Here is a 15,869-nt window from a genome sequence, read left to right on the forward strand (position 1 = left end):
TATTTGCTTAGTTCACATTTTTTGGAATGTCTATATATGGTAACATGCATAGCTCAAGTTGGCTGAGCATTTGATACTCACAAGTAACTTCATACAGGAGGGGCGGTTTTCACCATTTCACATTGGACGGAACCATGTAATCTATATTGTACATTCGGTTGAGGGCGCGATCGAAGCTTCTAGTCATGAGAAGAAATTATAACGCTTGAACGCTAGGTCGCTGTCGGCTCATCGAAACGTAATAAATGCACGTGCAAAACGGGCAAATTGGATAGCAAACTTTTTTTGTCGTTAGCAACAAATTGCCTTCGCAGGTTATTATTCTAACGAGTTTCTATCAGCACTACTCAATTCCCCTTTGGAGAAAAGAAAATGAAAAAAAAAATAATTTCAAAACAATTAAAAGTATTTCAAATAGTAAAGAGCTATAAAAATGAACAACCAACACAGCTCATTATGTTTGGCAATGTGTTTTCTTTAAGATAAATATGTTTCTTTCTGCCCTACACTCACCTTGACAAGTAACTACAATGTTAATGGTAATGTTATGAAGTATTTACACCTTAAATTGGAGTTTTAGAATCATGGCCTCGGTAGCGCAGTAGGTAGCGCGTCAGTCTCATAATCACAAATGACAGAGCGATCTGAAGGTCGTGAGTTCGATCCTCACCCGGGGCATAGTTTTTTTCTACCCGTAACTCTTGTTTTCAAAGCATTTCTGATAGTTCTGAAAACTTGTGTTATACATTTGTACCTGTAATATGTTATTTTCTGCAATGTTTGTCATGCATGTCATGCATTTTAAACTGCATTGAGATAGCGTTCAGCATTTGAAATATATGTGATCTTGGATTAAACAGAATAATTCTTTTCTATTAAGTATTACAACAATTTTAATATCTTCTGTGTATTAACTTTTTATCCATTTCATATTTTGTCAATTTATGCAAAAATCGATAAATTAATTTTCTAACTTACTAAAAAAATCACTTGGCAGCGGTGGGATTCGAACCCACGCCTCCGAGGAGACTGGTGCCTTAAACCAGCGCCTTAGACCGCTCGGCCACGCTACCGACGCTTTATAGTTGAGCTAAATCAAGATATCATTCGTTTACAACATTTACAACTGATAAAAATATGTCTTATAGGCATACATTACGAAATATTACGTAGAAATATGTTTCTTTTTGGTTTTCCAAAATCAAACTCAAATTCTTGCTTAATACTAAATGCATGCAATCAAATTACATATTTCGCTTCTCTCTCTGAACAGAGTTATCCATTATTTGCTTAGTTCACATTTTTTGGAATGTCTATATATGGTAACATGCATAGCTCAAGTTGGCTGAGCATTTGATACTCACAAGTAACTTCATACAGGAGGGGCGGTTTTCACCATTTCACATTGGACGGAACCATGTAATCTATATTGTACATTCGGTTGAGGGCGCGATCGAAGCTTCTAGTCATGAGAAGAAATTATAACGCTTGAACGCTAGGTCGCTGTCGGCTCATCGAAACGTAATAAATGCACGTGCAAAACGGGCAAATTGGATAGCAAACTTTTTTTGTCGTTAGCAACAAATTGCCTTCGCAGGTTATTATTCTAACGAGTTTCTATCAGCACTACTCAATTCCCCTTTGGAGAAAAGAAAATGAAAAAAAAAATAATTTCAAAACAATTAAAAGTATTTCAAATAGTAAAGAGCTATAAAAATGAACAACCAACACAGCTCATTATGTTTGGCAATGTGTTTTCTTTAAGATAAATATGTTTCTTTCTGCCCTACACTCACCTTGACAAGTAACTACAATGTTAATGGTAATGTTATGAAGTATTTACACCTTAAATTGGAGTTTTAGAATCATGGCCTCGGTAGCGCAGTAGGTAGCGCGTCAGTCTCATAATCACAAATGACAGAGCGATCTGAAGGTCGTGAGTTCGATCCTCACCCGGGGCATAGTTTTTTTCTACCCGTAACTCTTGTTTTCAAAGCATTTCTGATAGTTCTGAAAACTTGTGTTATACATTTGTACCTGTAATATGTTATTTTCTGCAATGTTTGTCATGCATGTCATGCATTTTAAACTGCATTGAGATAGCGTTCAGCATTTGAAATATATGTGATCTTGGATTAAACAGAATAATTCTTTTCTATTAAGTATTACAACAATTTTAATATCTTCTGTGTATTAACTTTTTATCCATTTCATATTTTGTCAATTTATGCAAAAATCGATAAATTAATTTTCTAACTTACTAAAAAAATCACTTGGCAGCGGTGGGATTCGAACCCACGCCTCCGAGGAGACTGGTGCCTTAAACCAGCGCCTTAGACCGCTCGGCCACGCTACCGACGCTTTATAGTTGAGCTAAATCAAGATATCATTCGTTTACAACATTTACAACTGATAAAAATATGTCTTATAGGCATACATTACGAAATATTACGTAGAAATATGTTTCTTTTTGGTTTTCCAAAATCAAACTCAAATTCTTTCTTAATACTAAATGCATGCAATCAAATTACATATTTCGCTTCTCTCTCTGAACAGAGTTATCCATTATTTGCTTAGTTCACATTTTTTGGAATGTCTATATATGGTAACATGCATAGCTCAAGTTGGCTGAGCATTTGATACTCACAAGTAACTTCATACAGGAGGGGCGGTTTTCACCATTTCACATTGGACGGAACCATGTAATCTATATTGTACATTCGGTTGAGGGCGCGATCGAAGCTTCTAGTCATGAGAAGAAATTATAACGCTTGAACGCTAGGTCGCTGTCGGCTCATCGAAACGTAATAAATGCACGTGCAAAACGGGCAAATTGGATAGCAAACTTTTTTTGTCGTTAGCAACAAATTGCCTTCGCAGGTTATTATTCTAACGAGTTTCTATCAGCACTACTCAATTCCCCTTTGGAGAAAAGAAAATGAAAAAAAAAAATAATTTCAAAACAATTAAAAGTATTTCAAATAGTAAAGAGCTATAAAAATGAACAACCAACACAGCTCATTATGTTTGGCAATGTGTTTTCTTTAAGATAAATATGTTTCTTTCTGCCCTACACTCACCTTGACAAGTAACTACAATGTTAATGGTAATGTTATGAAGTATTTACACCTTAAATTGGAGTTTTAGAATCATGGCCTCGGTAGCGCAGTAGGTAGCGCGTCAGTCTCATAATCACAAATGACAGAGCGATCTGAAGGTCGTGAGTTCGATCCTCACCCGGGGCATAGTTTTTTTCTACCCGTAACTCTTGTTTTCAAAGCATTTCTGATAGTTCTGAAAACTTGTGTTATACATTTGTACCTGTAATATGTTATTTTCTGCAATGTTTGTCATGCATGTCATGCATTTTAAACTGCATTGAGATAGCGTTCAGCATTTGAAATATATGTGATCTTGGATTAAACAGAATAATTCTTTTCTATTAAGTATTACAACAATTTTAATATCTTCTGTGTATTAACTTTTTATCCATTTCATATTTTGTCAATTTATGCAAAAATCGATAAATTAATTTTCTAACTTACTAAAAAAATCACTTGGCAGCGGTGGGATTCGAACCCACGCCTCCGAGGAGACTGGTGCCTTAAACCAGCGGCTTAGACCGCTCGGCCACGCTACCGACGCTTTATAGTTGAGCTAAATCAAGATATCATTCGTTTACAACATTTACAACTGATAAAAATATGTCTTATAGGCATACATTACGAAATATTACGTAGAAATATGTTTCTTTTTGGTTTTCCAAAATCAAACTCAAATTCTTTCTTAATACTAAATGCATGCAATCAAATTACATATTTCGCTTCTCTCTCTGAACAGAGTTATCCATTATTTGCTTAGTTCACATTTTTTGGAATGTCTATATATGGTAACATGCATAGCTCAAGTTGGCTGAGCATTTGATACTCACAAGTAACTTCATACAGGAGGGGCGGTTTTCACCATTTCACATTGGACGGAACCATGTAATCTATATTGTACATTCGGTTGAGGGCGCGATCGAAGCTTCTAGTCATGAGAAGAAATTATAACGCTTGAACGCTAGGTCGCTGTCGGCTCATCGAAACGTAATAAATGCACGTGCAAAACGGGCAAATTGGATAGCAAACTTTTTTTGTCGTTAGCAACAAATTGCCTTCGCAGGTTATTATTCTAACGAGTTTCTATCAGCACTACTCAATTCCCCTTTGGAGAAAAGAAAATGAAAAAAAAAAATAATTTCAAAACAATTAAAAGTATTTCAAATAGTAAAGAGCTATAAAAATGAACAACCAACACAGCTCATTATGTTTGGCAATGTGTTTTCTTTAAGATAAATATGTTTCTTTCTGCCCTACACTCACCTTGACAAGTAACTACAATGTTAATGGTAATGTTATGAAGTATTTACACCTTAAATTGGAGTTTTAGAATCATGGCCTCGGTAGCGCAGTAGGTAGCGCGTCAGTCTCATAATCACAAATGACAGAGCGATCTGAAGGTCGTGAGTTCGATCCTCACCCGGGGCATAGTTTTTTTCTACCCGTAACTCTTGTTTTCAAAGCATTTCTGATAGTTCTGAAAACTTGTGTTATACATTTGTACCTGTAATATGTTATTTTCTGCAATGTTTGTCATGCATGTCATGCATTTTAAACTGCATTGAGATAGCGTTCAGCATTTGAAATATATGTGATCTTGGATTAAACAGAATAATTCTTTTCTATTAAGTATTACAACAATTTTAATATCTTCTGTGTATTAACTTTTTATCCATTTCATATTTTGTCAATTTATGCAAAAATCGATAAATTAATTTTCTAACTTACTAAAAAAATCACTTGGCAGCGGTGGGATTCGAACCCACGCCTCCGAGGAGACTGGTGCCTTAAACCAGCGCCTTAGACCGCTCGGCCACGCTACCGACGCTTTATAGTTGAGCTAAATCAAGATATCATTCGTTTACAACATTTACAACTGATAAAAATATGTCTTATAGGCATACATTACGAAATATTACGTAGAAATATGTTTCTTTTTGGTTTTCCAAAATCAAACTCAAATTCTTTCTTAATACTAAATGCATGCAATCAAATTACATATTTCGCTTCTCTCTCTGAACAGAGTTATCCATTATTTGCTTAGTTCACATTTTTTGGAATGTCTATATATGGTAACATGCATAGCTCAAGTTGGCTGAGCATTTGATACTCACAAGTAACTTCATACAGGAGGGGCGGTTTTCACCATTTCACATTGGACGGAACCATGTAATCTATATTGTACATTCGGTTGAGGGCGCGATCGAAGCTTCTAGTCATGAGAAGAAATTATAACGCTTGAACGCTAGGTCGCTGTCGGCTCATCGAAACGTAATAAATGCACGTGCAAAACGGGCAAATTGGATAGCAAACTTTTTTTGTCGTTAGCAACAAATTGCCTTCGCAGGTTATTATTCTAACGAGTTTCTATCAGCACTACTCAATTCCCCTTTGGAGAAAAGAAAATGAAAAAAAAAATAATTTCAAAACAATTAAAAGTATTTCAAATAGTAAAGAGCTATAAAAATGAACAACCAACACAGCTCATTATGTTTGGCAATGTGTTTTCTTTAAGATAAATATGTTTCTTTCTGCCCTACACTCACCTTGACAAGTAACTACAATGTTAATGGTAATGTTATGAAGTATTTACACCTTAAATTGGAGTTTTAGAATCATGGCCTCGGTAGCGCAGTAGGTAGCGCGTCAGTCTCATAATCACAAATGACAGAGCGATCTGAAGGTCGTGAGTTCGATCCTCACCCGGGGCATAGTTTTTTTCTACCCGTAACTCTTGTTTTCAAAGCATTTCTGATAGTTCTGAAAACTTGTGTTATACATTTGTACCTGTAATATGTTATTTTCTGCAATGTTTGTCATGCATGTCATGCATTTTAAACTGCATTGAGATAGCGTTCAGCATTTGAAATATATGTGATCTTGGATTAAACAGAATAATTCTTTTCTATTAAGTATTACAACAATTTTAATATCTTCTGTGTATTAACTTTTTATCCATTTCATATTTTGTCAATTTATGCAAAAATCGATAAATTAATTTTCTAACTTACTAAAAAAATCACTTGGCAGCGGTGGGATTCGAACCCACGCCTCCGAGGAGACTGGTGCCTTAAACCAGCGCCTTAGACCGCTCGGCCACGCTACCGACGCTTTATAGTTGAGCTAAATCAAGATATCATTCGTTTACAACATTTACAACTGATAAAAATATGTCTTATAGGCATACATTACGAAATATTACGTAGAAATATGTTTCTTTTTGGTTTTCCAAAATCAAACTCAAATTCTTTCTTAATACTAAATGCATGCAATCAAATTACATATTTCGCTTCTCTCTCTGAACAGAGTTATCCATTATTTGCTTAGTTCACATTTTTTGGAATGTCTATATATGGTAACATGCATAGCTCAAGTTGGCTGAGCATTTGATACTCACAAGTAACTTCATACAGGAGGGGCGGTTTTCACCATTTCACATTGGACGGAACCATGTAATCTATATTGTACATTCGGTTGAGGGCGCGATCGAAGCTTCTAGTCATGAGAAGAAATTATAACGCTTGAACGCTAGGTCGCTGTCGGCTCATCGAAACGTAATAAATGCACGTGCAAAACGGGCAAATTGGATAGCAAACTTTTTTTGTCGTTAGCAACAAATTGCCTTCGCAGGTTATTATTCTAACGAGTTTCTATCAGCACTACTCAATTCCCCTTTGGAGAAAAGAAAATGAAAAAAAAAATAATTTCAAAACAATTAAAAGTATTTCAAATAGTAAAGAGCTATAAAAATGAACAACCAACACAGCTCATTATGTTTGGCAATGTGTTTTCTTTAAGATAAATATGTTTCTTTCTGCCCTACACTCACCTTGACAAGTAACTACAATGTTAATGGTAATGTTATGAAGTATTTACACCTTAAATTGGAGTTTTAGAATCATGGCCTCGGTAGCGCAGTAGGTAGCGCGTCAGTCTCATAATCACAAATGATAGAGCGATCTGAAGGTCGTGAGTTCGATCCTCACCCGGGGCATAGTTTTTTTCTACCCGTAACTCTTGTTTTCAAAGCATTTCTGATAGTTCTGAAAACTTGTGTTATACATTTGTACCTGTAATATGTTATTTTCTGCAATGTTTGTCATGCATGTCATGCATTTTAAACTGCATTGAGATAGCGTTCAGCATTTGAAATATATGTGATCTTGGATTAAACAGAATAATTCTTTTCTATTAAGTATTACAACAATTTTAATATCTTCTGTGTATTAACTTTTTATCCATTTCATATTTTGTCAATTTATGCAAAAATCGATAAATTAATTTTCTAACTTACTAAAAAAATCACTTGGCAGCGGTGGGATTCGAACCCACGCCTCCGAGGAGACTGGTGCCTTAAACCAGCGCCTTAGACCGCTCGGCCACGCTACCGACGCTTTATAGTTGAGCTAAATCAAGATATCATTCGTTTACAACATTTACAACTGATAAAAATATGTCTTATAGGCATACATTACGAAATATTACGTAGAAATATGTTTCTTTTTGGTTTTCCAAAATCAAACTCAAATTCTTTCTTAATACTAAATGCATGCAATCAAATTACATATTTCGCTTCTCTCTCTGAACAGAGTTATCCATTATTTGCTTAGTTCACATTTTTTGGAATGTCTATATATGGTAACATGCATAGCTCAAGTTGGCTGAGCATTTGATACTCACAAGTAACTTCATACAGGAGGGGCGGTTTTCACCATTTCACATTGGACGGAACCATGTAATCTATATTGTACATTCGGTTGAGGGCGCGATCGAAGCTTCTAGTCATGAGAAGAAATTATAACGCTTGAACGCTAGGTCGCTGTCGGCTCATCGAAACGTAATAAATGCACGTGCAAAACGGGCAAATTGGATAGCAAACTTTTTTTGTCGTTAGCAACAAATTGCCTTCGCAGGTTATTATTCTAACGAGTTTCTATCAGCACTACTCAATTCCCCTTTGGAGAAAAGAAAATGAAAAAAAAAATAATTTCAAAACAATTAAAAGTATTTCAAATAGTAAAGAGCTATAAAAATGAACAACCAACACAGCTCATTATGTTTGGCAATGTGTTTTCTTTAAGATAAATATGTTTCTTTCTGCCCTACACTCACCTTGACAAGTAACTACAATGTTAATGGTAATGTTATGAAGTATTTACACCTTAAATTGGAGTTTTAGAATCATGGCCTCGGTAGCGCAGTAGGTAGCGCGTCAGTCTCATAATCACAAATGATAGAGCGATCTGAAGGTCGTGAGTTCGATCCTCACCCGGGGCATAGTTTTTTTCTACCCGTAACTCTTGTTTTCAAAGCATTTCTGATAGTTCTGAAAACTTGTGTTATACATTTGTACCTGTAATATGTTATTTTCTGCAATGTTTGTCATGCATGTCATGCATTTTAAACTGCATTGAGATAGCGTTCAGCATTTGAAATATATGTGATCTTGGATTAAACAGAATAATTCTTTTCTATTAAGTATTACAACAATTTTAATATCTTCTGTGTATTAACTTTTTATCCATTTCATATTTTGTCAATTTATGCAAAAATCGATAAATTAATTTTCTAACTTACTAAAAAAATCACTTGGCAGCGGTGGGATTCGAACCCACGCCTCCGAGGAGACTGGTGCCTTAAACCAGCGCCTTAGACCGCTCGGCCACGCTACCGACGCTTTATAGTTGAGCTAAATCAAGATATCATTCGTTTACAACATTTACAACTGATAAAAATATGTCTTATAGGCATACATTACGAAATATTACGTAGAAATATGTTTCTTTTTGGTTTTCCAAAATCAAACTCAAATTCTTTCTTAATACTAAATGCATGCAATCAAATTACATATTTCGCTTCTCTCTCTGAACAGAGTTATCCATTATTTGCTTAGTTCACATTTTTTGGAATGTCTATATATGGTAACATGCATAGCTCAAGTTGGCTGAGCATTTGATACTCACAAGTAACTTCATACAGGAGGGGCGGTTTTCACCATTTCACATTGGACGGAACCATGTAATCTATATTGTACATTCGGTTGAGGGCGCGATCGAAGCTTCTAGTCATGAGAAGAAATTATAACGCTTGAACGCTAGGTCGCTGTCGGCTCATCGAAACGTAATAAATGCACGTGCAAAACGGGCAAATTGGATAGCAAACTTTTTTTGTCGTTAGCAACAAATTGCCTTCGCAGGTTATTATTCTAACGAGTTTCTATCAGCACTACTCAATTCCCCTTTGGAGAAAAGAAAATGAAAAAAAAAATAATTTCAAAACAATTAAAAGTATTTCAAATAGTAAAGAGCTATAAAAATGAACAACCAACACAGCTTATTATGTTTGGCAATGTGTTTTCTTTAAGATAAATATGTTTCTTTCTGCCCTACACTCACCTTGACAAGTAACTACAATGTTAATGGTAATGTTATGAAGTATTTACACCTTAAATTGGAGTTTTAGAATCATGGCCTCGGTAGCGCAGTAGGTAGCGCGTCAGTCTCATAATCACAAATGACAGAGCGATCTGAAGGTCGTGAGTTCGATCCTCACCCGGGGCATAGTTTTTTTCTACCCGTAACTCTTGTTTTCAAAGCATTTCTGATAGTTCTGAAAACTTGTGTTATACATTTGTACCTGTAATATGTTATTTTCTGCAATGTTTGTCATGCATGTCATGCATTTTAAACTGCATTGAGATAGCGTTCAGCATTTGAAATATATGTGATCTTGGATTAAACAGAATAATTCTTTTCTATTAAGTATTACAACAATTTTAATATCTTCTGTGTATTAACTTTTTATCCATTTCATATTTTGTCAATTTATGCAAAAATCGATAAATTAATTTTCTAACTTACTAAAAAAATCACTTGGCAGCGGTGGGATTCGAACCCACGCCTCCGAGGAGACTGGTGCCTTAAACCAGCGCCTTAGACCGCTCGGCCACGCTACCGACGCTTTATAGTTGAGCTAAATCAAGATATCATTCGTTTACAACATTTACAACTGATAAAAATATGTCTTATAGGCATACATTACGAAATATTACGTAGAAATATGTTTCTTTTTGGTTTTCCAAAATCAAACTCAAATTCTTTCTTAATACTAAATGCATGCAATCAAATTACATATTTCGCTTCTCTCTCTGAACAGAGTTATCCATTATTTGCTTAGTTCACATTTTTTGGAATGTCTATATATGGTAACATGCATAGCTCAAGTTGGCTGAGCATTTGATACTCACAAGTAACTTCATACAGGAGGGGCGGTTTTCACCATTTCACATTGGACGGAACCATGTAATCTATATTGTACATTCGGTTGAGGGCGCGATCGAAGCTTCTAGTCATGAGAAGAAATTATAACGCTTGAACGCTAGGTCGCTGTCGGCTCATCGAAACGTAATAAATGCACGTGCAAAACGGGCAAATTGGATAGCAAACTTTTTTTGTCGTTAGCAACAAATTGCCTTCGCAGGTTATTATTCTAACGAGTTTCTATCAGCACTACTCAATTCCCCTTTGGAGAAAAGAAAATGAAAAAAAAAATAATTTCAAAACAATTAAAAGTATTTCAAATAGTAAAGAGCTATAAAAATGAACAACCAACACAGCTCATTATGTTTGGCAATGTGTTTTCTTTAAGATAAATATGTTTCTTTCTGCCCTACACTCACCTTGACAAGTAACTACAATGTTAATGGTAATGTTATGAAGTATTTACACCTTAAATTGGAGTTTTAGAATCATGGCCTCGGTAGCGCAGTAGGTAGCGCGTCAGTCTCATAATCACAAATGACAGAGCGATCTGAAGGTCGTGAGTTCGATCCTCACCCGGGGCATAGTTTTTTTCTACCCGTAACTCTTGTTTTCAAAGCATTTCTGATAGTTCTGAAAACTTGTGTTATACATTTGTACCTGTAATATGTTATTTTCTGCAATGTTTGTCATGCATGTCATGCATTTTAAACTGCATTGAGATAGCGTTCAGCATTTGAAATATATGTGATCTTGGATTAAACAGAATAATTCTTTTCTATTAAGTATTACAACAATTTTAATATCTTCTGTGTATTAACTTTTTATCCATTTCATATTTTGTCAATTTATGCAAAAATCGATAAATTAATTTTCTAACTTACTAAAAAAATCACTTGGCAGCGGTGGGATTCGAACCCACGCCTCCGAGGAGACTGGTGCCTTAAACCAGCGCCTTAGACCGCTCGGCCACGCTACCGACGCTTTATAGTTGAGCTAAATCAAGATATCATTCGTTTACAACATTTACAACTGATAAAAATATGTCTTATAGGCATACATTACGAAATATTACGTAGAAATATGTTTCTTTTTGGTTTTCCAAAATCAAACTCAAATTCTTTCTTAATACTAAATGCATGCAATCAAATTACATATTTCGCTTCTCTCTCTGAACAGAGTTATCCATTATTTGCTTAGTTCACATTTTTTGGAATGTCTATATATGGTAACATGCATAGCTCAAGTTGGCTGAGCATTTGATACTCACAAGTAACTTCATACAGGAGGGGCGGTTTTCACCATTTCACATTGGACGGAACCATGTAATCTATATTGTACATTCGGTTGAGGGCGCGATCGAAGCTTCTAGTCATGAGAAGAAATTATAACGCTTGAACGCTAGGTCGCTGTCGGCTCATCGAAACGTAATAAATGCACGTGCAAAACGGGCAAATTGGATAGCAAACTTTTTTTGTCGTTAGCAACAAATTGCCTTCGCAGGTTATTATTCTAACGAGTTTCTATCAGCACTACTCAATTCCCCTTTGGAGAAAAGAAAATGAAAAAAAAAATAATTTCAAAACAATTAAAAGTATTTCAAATAGTAAAGAGCTATAAAAATGAACAACCAACACAGCTCATTATGTTTGGCAATGTGTTTTCTTTAAGATAAATATGTTTCTTTCTGCCCTACACTCACCTTGACAAGTAACTACAATGTTAATGGTAATGTTATGAAGTATTTACACCTTAAATTGGAGTTTTAGAATCATGGCCTCGGTAGCGCAGTAGGTAGCGCGTCAGTCTCATAATCACAAATGACAGAGCGATCTGAAGGTCGTGAGTTCGATCCTCACCCGGGGCATAGTTTTTTTCTACCCGTAACTCTTGTTTTCAAAGCATTTCTGATAGTTCTGAAAACTTGTGTTATACATTTGTACCTGTAATATGTTATTTTCTGCAATGTTTGTCATGCATGTCATGCATTTTAAACTGCATTGAGATAGCGTTCAGCATTTGAAATATATGTGATCTTGGATTAAACAGAATAATTCTTTTCTATTAAGTATTACAACAATTTTAATATCTTCTGTGTATTAACTTTTTATCCATTTCATATTTTGTCAATTTATGCAAAAATCGATAAATTAATTTTCTAACTTACTAAAAAAATCACTTGGCAGCGGTGGGATTCGAACCCACGCCTCCGAGGAGACTGGTGCCTTAAACCAGCGCCTTAGACCGCTCGGCCACGCTACCGACGCTTTATAGTTGAGCTAAATCAAGATATCATTCGTTTACAACATTTACAACTGATAAAAATATGTCTTATAGGCATACATTACGAAATATTACGTAGAAATATGTTTCTTTTTGGTTTTCCAAAATCAAACTCAAATTCTTTCTTAATACTAAATGCATGCAATCAAATTACATATTTCGCTTCTCTCTCTGAACAGAGTTATCCATTATTTGCTTAGTTCACATTTTTTGGAATGTCTATATATGGTAACATGCATAGCTCAAGTTGGCTGAGCATTTGATACTCACAAGTAACTTCATACAGGAGGGGCGGTTTTCACCATTTCACATTGGACGGAACCATGTAATCTATATTGTACATTCGGTTGAGGGCGCGATCGAAGCTTCTAGTCATGAGAAGAAATTATAACGCTTGAACGCTAGGTCGCTGTCGGCTCATCGAAACGTAATAAATGCACGTGCAAAACGGGCAAATTGGATAGCAAACTTTTTTTGTCGTTAGCAACAAATTGCCTTCGCAGGTTATTATTCTAACGAGTTTCTATCAGCACTACTCAATTCCCCTTTGGAGAAAAGAAAATGAAAAAAAAAATAATTTCAAAACAATTAAAAGTATTTCAAATAGTAAAGAGCTATAAAAATGAACAACCAACACAGCTCATTATGTTTGGCAATGTGTTTTCTTTAAGATAAATATGTTTCTTTCTGCCCTACACTCACCTTGACAAGTAACTACAATGTTAATGGTAATGTTATGAAGTATTTACACCTTAAATTGGAGTTTTAGAATCATGGCCTCGGTAGCGCAGTAGGTAGCGCGTCAGTCTCATAATCACAAATGACAGAGCGATCTGAAGGTCGTGAGTTCGATCCTCACCCGGGGCATAGTTTTTTTCTACCCGTAACTCTTGTTTTCAAAGCATTTCTGATAGTTCTGAAAACTTGTGTTATACATTTGTACCTGTAATATGTTATTTTCTGCAATGTTTGTCATGCATGTCATGCATTTTAAACTGCATTGAGATAGCGTTCAGCATTTGAAATATATGTGATCTTGGATTAAACAGAATAATTCTTTTCTATTAAGTATTACAACAATTTTAATATCTTCTGTGTATTAACTTTTTATCCATTTCATATTTTGTCAATTTATGCAAAAATCGATAAATTAATTTTCTAACTTACTAAAAAAATCACTTGGCAGCGGTGGGATTCGAACCCACGCCTCCGAGGAGACTGGTGCCTTAAACCAGCGCCTTAGACCGCTCGGCCACGCTACCGACGCTTTATAGTTGAGCTAAATCAAGATATCATTCGTTTACAACATTTACAACTGATAAAAATATGTCTTATAGGCATACATTACGAAATATTACGTAGAAATATGTTTCTTTTTGGTTTTCCAAAATCAAACTCAAATTCTTTCTTAATACTAAATGCATGCAATCAAATTACATATTTCGCTTCTCTCTCTGAACAGAGTTATCCATTATTTGCTTAGTTCACATTTTTTGGAATGTCTATATATGGTAACATGCATAGCTCAAGTTGGCTGAGCATTTGATACTCACAAGTAACTTCATACAGGAGGGGCGGTTTTCACCATTTCACATTGGACGGAACCATGTAATCTATATTGTACATTCGGTTGAGGGCGCGATCGAAGCTTCTAGTCATGAGAAGAAATTATAACGCTTGAACGCTAGGTCGCTGTCGGCTCATCGAAACGTAATAAATGCACGTGCAAAACGGGCAAATTGGATAGCAAACTTTTTTTGTCGTTAGCAACAAATTGCCTTCGCAGGTTATTATTCTAACGAGTTTCTATCAGCACTACTCAATTCCCCTTTGGAGAAAAGAAAATGAAAAAAAAAATAATTTCAAAACAATTAAAAGTATTTCAAATAGTAAAGAGCTATAAAAATGAACAACCAACACAGCTCATTATGTTTGGCAATGTGTTTTCTTTAAGATAAATATGTTTCTTTCTGCCCTACACTCACCTTGACAAGTAACTACAATGTTAATGGTAATGTTATGAAGTATTTACACCTTAAATTGGAGTTTTAGAATCATGGCCTCGGTAGCGCAGTAGGTAGCGCGTCAGTCTCATAATCACAAATGACAGAGCGATCTGAAGGTCGTGAGTTCGATCCTCACCCGGGGCATAGTTTTTTTCTACCCGTAACTCTTGTTTTCAAAGCATTTCTGATAGTTCTGAAAACTTGTGTTATACATTTGTACCTGTAATATGTTATTTTCTGCAATGTTTGTCATGCATGTCATGCATTTTAAACTGCATTGAGATAGCGTTCAGCATTTGAAATATATGTGATCTTGGATTAAACAGAATAATTCTTTTCTATTAAGTATTACAACAATTTTAATATCTTCTGTGTATTAACTTTTTATCCATTTCATATTTTGTCAATTTATGCAAAAATCGATAAATTAATTTTCTAACTTACTAAAAAAATCACTTGGCAGCGGTGGGATTCGAACCCACGCCTCCGAGGAGACTGGTGCCTTAAACCAGCGCCTTAGACCGCTCGGCCACGCTACCGACGCTTAATAGTTGAGCTAAATCAAGATATCATTCGTTTACAACATTTACAACTGATAAAAATATGTCTTATAGGCATACATTACGAAATATTACGTAGAAATATGTTTCTTTTTGGTTTTCCAAAATCAAACTCAAATTCTTTCTTAATACTAAATGCATGCAATCAAATTACATATTTCGCTTCTCTCTCTGAACAGAGTTATCCATTATTTGCTTAGTTCACATTTTTTGGAATGTCTATATATGGTAACATGCATAGCTCAAGTTGGCTGAGCATTTGATACTCACAAGTAACTTCATACAGGAGGGGCGGTTTTCACCATTTCACATTGGACGGAACCATGTAATCTATATTGTACATTCGGTTGAGGGCGCGATCGAAGCTTCTAGTCATGAGAAGAAATTATAACGCTTGAACGCTAGGTCGCTGTCGGCTCATCGAAACGTAATAAATGCACGTGCAAAACGGGCAAATTGGATAGCAAACTTTTTTTGTCGTTAGCAACAAATTGCCTTCGCAGGTTATTATTCTAACGAGTTTCTATCAGCACTACTCAATTCCCCTTTGGAGAAAAGAAAATGAAAAAAAAAATAATTTCAAAACAATTAAAAGTATTTCAAATAGTAAAGAGCTATAAAAATGAACAACCAACACAGCTCATTATGTTTGGCAATGTG

General features: G+C 35.3%; 24 non-coding genes across 24 annotated transcripts; 12 read left to right on the plus strand and 12 right to left on the minus strand.

The window, feature by feature from the left end:
- The first annotated feature begins 587 nt into the window (after positions 1 to 587).
- Trnam-cau (transfer RNA methionine (anticodon CAU)) lies at positions 588 to 678 on the plus strand. Its single transcript is given in 2 exon segments — positions 588 to 624; positions 643 to 678. It is a non-coding gene; the product is annotated as a tRNA-Met (tRNA).
- Positions 679 to 991: 313 nt separating this feature from the next.
- On the minus strand, positions 992 to 1,073 carry Trnal-aag (transfer RNA leucine (anticodon AAG)). The gene has a single exon. It is a non-coding gene; the product is annotated as a tRNA-Leu (tRNA).
- A 797-nt stretch (positions 1,074 to 1,870) lies between these two features.
- Positions 1,871 to 1,961, plus strand: Trnam-cau (transfer RNA methionine (anticodon CAU)). Its single transcript is given in 2 exon segments — positions 1,871 to 1,907; positions 1,926 to 1,961. It is a non-coding gene; the product is annotated as a tRNA-Met (tRNA).
- Positions 1,962 to 2,274: 313 nt separating this feature from the next.
- Positions 2,275 to 2,356, minus strand: Trnal-aag (transfer RNA leucine (anticodon AAG)). Its single transcript has one exon. It is a non-coding gene; the product is annotated as a tRNA-Leu (tRNA).
- A 798-nt stretch (positions 2,357 to 3,154) lies between these two features.
- On the plus strand, positions 3,155 to 3,245 carry Trnam-cau (transfer RNA methionine (anticodon CAU)). Its single transcript is given in 2 exon segments — positions 3,155 to 3,191; positions 3,210 to 3,245. It is a non-coding gene; the product is annotated as a tRNA-Met (tRNA).
- Positions 3,246 to 3,558: 313 nt separating this feature from the next.
- Trnal-aag (transfer RNA leucine (anticodon AAG)) lies at positions 3,559 to 3,640 on the minus strand. Its single transcript has one exon. It is a non-coding gene; the product is annotated as a tRNA-Leu (tRNA).
- A 798-nt stretch (positions 3,641 to 4,438) lies between these two features.
- Positions 4,439 to 4,529, plus strand: Trnam-cau (transfer RNA methionine (anticodon CAU)). The gene is given in 2 exon segments: positions 4,439 to 4,475; positions 4,494 to 4,529. It is a non-coding gene; the product is annotated as a tRNA-Met (tRNA).
- A 313-nt stretch (positions 4,530 to 4,842) lies between these two features.
- Positions 4,843 to 4,924, minus strand: Trnal-aag (transfer RNA leucine (anticodon AAG)). Its single transcript has one exon. It is a non-coding gene; the product is annotated as a tRNA-Leu (tRNA).
- A 797-nt stretch (positions 4,925 to 5,721) lies between these two features.
- Trnam-cau (transfer RNA methionine (anticodon CAU)) lies at positions 5,722 to 5,812 on the plus strand. Its single transcript is given in 2 exon segments — positions 5,722 to 5,758; positions 5,777 to 5,812. It is a non-coding gene; the product is annotated as a tRNA-Met (tRNA).
- A 313-nt stretch (positions 5,813 to 6,125) lies between these two features.
- Trnal-aag (transfer RNA leucine (anticodon AAG)) lies at positions 6,126 to 6,207 on the minus strand. Its single transcript has one exon. It is a non-coding gene; the product is annotated as a tRNA-Leu (tRNA).
- Positions 6,208 to 7,004: 797 nt separating this feature from the next.
- Positions 7,005 to 7,095, plus strand: Trnam-cau (transfer RNA methionine (anticodon CAU)). Its single transcript is given in 2 exon segments — positions 7,005 to 7,041; positions 7,060 to 7,095. It is a non-coding gene; the product is annotated as a tRNA-Met (tRNA).
- Positions 7,096 to 7,408: 313 nt separating this feature from the next.
- Positions 7,409 to 7,490, minus strand: Trnal-aag (transfer RNA leucine (anticodon AAG)). Its single transcript has one exon. It is a non-coding gene; the product is annotated as a tRNA-Leu (tRNA).
- Positions 7,491 to 8,287: 797 nt separating this feature from the next.
- On the plus strand, positions 8,288 to 8,378 carry Trnam-cau (transfer RNA methionine (anticodon CAU)). The gene is given in 2 exon segments: positions 8,288 to 8,324; positions 8,343 to 8,378. It is a non-coding gene; the product is annotated as a tRNA-Met (tRNA).
- A 313-nt stretch (positions 8,379 to 8,691) lies between these two features.
- Trnal-aag (transfer RNA leucine (anticodon AAG)) lies at positions 8,692 to 8,773 on the minus strand. Its single transcript has one exon. It is a non-coding gene; the product is annotated as a tRNA-Leu (tRNA).
- Positions 8,774 to 9,570: 797 nt separating this feature from the next.
- Trnam-cau (transfer RNA methionine (anticodon CAU)) lies at positions 9,571 to 9,661 on the plus strand. Its single transcript is given in 2 exon segments — positions 9,571 to 9,607; positions 9,626 to 9,661. It is a non-coding gene; the product is annotated as a tRNA-Met (tRNA).
- Positions 9,662 to 9,974: 313 nt separating this feature from the next.
- On the minus strand, positions 9,975 to 10,056 carry Trnal-aag (transfer RNA leucine (anticodon AAG)). Its single transcript has one exon. It is a non-coding gene; the product is annotated as a tRNA-Leu (tRNA).
- Positions 10,057 to 10,853: 797 nt separating this feature from the next.
- Positions 10,854 to 10,944, plus strand: Trnam-cau (transfer RNA methionine (anticodon CAU)). Its single transcript is given in 2 exon segments — positions 10,854 to 10,890; positions 10,909 to 10,944. It is a non-coding gene; the product is annotated as a tRNA-Met (tRNA).
- Positions 10,945 to 11,257: 313 nt separating this feature from the next.
- Trnal-aag (transfer RNA leucine (anticodon AAG)) lies at positions 11,258 to 11,339 on the minus strand. The gene has a single exon. It is a non-coding gene; the product is annotated as a tRNA-Leu (tRNA).
- Positions 11,340 to 12,136: 797 nt separating this feature from the next.
- Trnam-cau (transfer RNA methionine (anticodon CAU)) lies at positions 12,137 to 12,227 on the plus strand. Its single transcript is given in 2 exon segments — positions 12,137 to 12,173; positions 12,192 to 12,227. It is a non-coding gene; the product is annotated as a tRNA-Met (tRNA).
- Positions 12,228 to 12,540: 313 nt separating this feature from the next.
- Trnal-aag (transfer RNA leucine (anticodon AAG)) lies at positions 12,541 to 12,622 on the minus strand. Its single transcript has one exon. It is a non-coding gene; the product is annotated as a tRNA-Leu (tRNA).
- Positions 12,623 to 13,419: 797 nt separating this feature from the next.
- On the plus strand, positions 13,420 to 13,510 carry Trnam-cau (transfer RNA methionine (anticodon CAU)). The gene is given in 2 exon segments: positions 13,420 to 13,456; positions 13,475 to 13,510. It is a non-coding gene; the product is annotated as a tRNA-Met (tRNA).
- A 313-nt stretch (positions 13,511 to 13,823) lies between these two features.
- On the minus strand, positions 13,824 to 13,905 carry Trnal-aag (transfer RNA leucine (anticodon AAG)). The gene has a single exon. It is a non-coding gene; the product is annotated as a tRNA-Leu (tRNA).
- A 797-nt stretch (positions 13,906 to 14,702) lies between these two features.
- Trnam-cau (transfer RNA methionine (anticodon CAU)) lies at positions 14,703 to 14,793 on the plus strand. Its single transcript is given in 2 exon segments — positions 14,703 to 14,739; positions 14,758 to 14,793. It is a non-coding gene; the product is annotated as a tRNA-Met (tRNA).
- A 313-nt stretch (positions 14,794 to 15,106) lies between these two features.
- On the minus strand, positions 15,107 to 15,188 carry Trnal-aag (transfer RNA leucine (anticodon AAG)). The gene has a single exon. It is a non-coding gene; the product is annotated as a tRNA-Leu (tRNA).
- Between the last annotated feature and the right edge of the window lie 681 nt (positions 15,189 to 15,869).

The sequence above is a fragment of the Mytilus galloprovincialis genome, chromosome 2 (genome assembly GCF_965363235.1).
Source record: "Mytilus galloprovincialis chromosome 2, xbMytGall1.hap1.1, whole genome shotgun sequence".
NCBI classification, from domain to species: Eukaryota; Metazoa; Mollusca; class Bivalvia; order Mytilida; family Mytilidae; genus Mytilus; species Mytilus galloprovincialis.